The sequence below is a fragment of the Panthera tigris genome, chromosome B1 (genome assembly GCF_018350195.1).
Source record: "Panthera tigris isolate Pti1 chromosome B1, P.tigris_Pti1_mat1.1, whole genome shotgun sequence".
In the NCBI taxonomy this organism is placed as follows: Eukaryota; Metazoa; Chordata; class Mammalia; order Carnivora; family Felidae; genus Panthera; species Panthera tigris.
Window position 1 is genome coordinate 21,983,802 of NC_056663.1, and position 2,528 is coordinate 21,986,329.

Here is a 2,528-nt window from a genome sequence, read left to right on the forward strand (position 1 = left end):
AGGAGTCTAAGAAGTATTGGTGTTCATTCTTTAAATATTTAATAGAATTCACCTATAAAACCATCTGGTCCTGGGCTTTTCTTTGTTGGGAGCTTTTTGATTAATAGTTTAATTTCATTCTTTATTGATCTGTTCATATTTCCTATTTCTTCATGCTTCACTCTTTAGTACCTTATATATGTGGAAACCTTTATACATTTCTTCTAAGTTATCCATTTTTCTCATATAATTGTTCATAGTGGTCTCTTATCATCCTTTGGTTTTTTTTTGATTTAATAAAGTTTTATTTTCCAAAATGTACAGTTGGTGGGATCTGTTCATGCATATTCACCAGCAACTGGGGGATCTCCATCCTTGGTGTTTCTGGTATAACTTACTTGAATTCTCTGCTTTGAAACCAGTTTAGTAAGTCTTTTACTGAGGTGCTCCTGAAGGGCTGCCCTGGCCAGGGAACCTCAAATCTTCAGTCTCTCAGAGACAATAGCTGTAGTTATAAGCTTATAGTTCAAAGTTTCCTTACAGAGTTTGTCATGTGTTACTTTGTCAAACAAGACCAAGTTGTTGAGCCTGTCTCAAAATTTGCCTTTGGATCACTTCTTTTTGGCCTTGTCCCAAGATTTGTTCACTGGGTATTTATCTTCTTTAGCTGACCATCCAGCATCTTTCTTCTTCTTGTAGTCCTTGGGTGGCATGTAAAACTTGGAGATTAGCAGCTACCTCTGCAGCCTTGCTAAAATGTTGGATGAAAAGCCATCCTTTGAATTTTTGTAATATCAATTGTAATATCTTCTCTTTTAGGTCTCATTTTATATATTCGAAACTACTCTCTTTTTTTCTAACTAAGGGTTTGTCAGTATTGTTTAAGTTTTTAAAAAAATCAGGTCGTAGTTTGATATTTTCTATTGGTTTTCTGGTCTCTGTTTCATTTATTTCTGCTTTAATCGTTGTTATTTCCTTCCTTCTGCTAAATTCGACTTAGTTCTGTTTCTCTTGTCCTTGGTGTGTAAAGTTAGGTTGTCTTTGTTTTTTTTTTTAATTCCCTCTTAAACTACTTTTTGCTGCATTCGATAGGTTTTGGCATGTTATGTTACACTTTGTTTCAAGATGTTTTTCCCTTTTCATTTCTTCTTTGACCTGTTGGTCAGAATGTATTGTTTAATTTGTACATATTTGTGCATTTTTCAGTTTTCCTCCTGTTACTGAGGTCTAGTCATACTTTGTGGTCAGTAAAGATACTTGTTCTTAAAGTTGCTATGACTCGTTTCGTGACATAATGTATCATCTATTTGGGACAATATTTCATGTACACGTGAGAGGAATGTATATTCTGTTGCTATTGGGAGGAATTTCTTTACATATCTCTTAGGTCCATTTGATTTAATTATAATTTAAGTCCAATGTTTCTGTATTGATTTTCTGTCTGGGTTACTTACCTTTTGTTGAAAGTGCTGTATTGACATTGTCCGCTATTATTGTGTTGTCTATTTCTCCCTTTAGATTTCTCAGTATTTGCTTTTAAAGTATTTAGGTGCTTCAAAGTTGTGTGCATGTGTATTTGTGATTGTATATCCTCTTGATGAATTGTTCCCTTTATCTTACATAATGACCTTCTTTCTCTCATTACAGCTTTGTATTGAAGTCTCTTTTGTCTAATATAAATGTAGCTTCCTCTGCTCTCTTGGTTTTTCCTTGCATGGAGTATCTTTTCTATCCCATTCCTTTCAGTCCTTATGTATCCTTAAAGCTGAAGTGAGTCTTTTGTAGGCAACATATAGTTGGTCTTTTTTTATTCATACACTAACCCACTGCATGACTTTAAATGGAGAATTTAGTCTATTTACATTCTAAGGGTATTTACATTCTATTTACATTACTTATAGGTAAGGACTTACTAATGATATCTTATTGGTTTTTTTTTCTCACTGTTTTAAAGTTTCATTGTTCTGTCTTCCTCTCCTAGTGCCTTGCTTTGTGAATTAATAATTTCCCACAATGATATTGATTCTCTTCTTTTTATCTTTTGCGTATCTACTGTAGGTTTTTGCTTTGTGGTTACTATGAGTCTTACATAAAACATCCTACAGATATAACAGTCTGTTTTACGCTACTTTCAATTGTATACAAAACCTTTACTCCTTCACATTTTATATTTTTGATGTCACAATTTACTACTACTTACATTAGGTATCCTTTAACAAATTATTATAGCTCTTTTTAATACTTTTGCTTTTTAACTTTTATACTTGAGTTAAGTGATTAACACACCACCTTATTACAATATTAGAGTTTTCTGAATGTGACTATATGCTTACCTTTACCAGTGTATTGTGTATCTTCATATGCTTTAATGTTACGAATTAACATCCTTTGGTTTCTTCTTGATGAATTCCTTATAGCTTTTCTTGTAAGGCAGGTTAGTGATGCCAGTCTCTGTGCTTTAAATTTTTTGAGATCATCTTTATCTCACCTTAATTTCTAAGGGACTTTACCAGGTAAAGTATTGTTAGGCAGTTTTTCTTTCCAGAACT

At 32.9% G+C, this 2,528-nt stretch overlaps 1 pseudogene; it reads right to left on the reverse strand.

The window, feature by feature from the left end:
- Positions 1-317: 317 nt before the first annotated feature.
- Positions 318-692, reverse strand: LOC102956757 (annotated as a pseudogene).
- Positions 693-2,528: the final 1,836 nt, after the last annotated feature.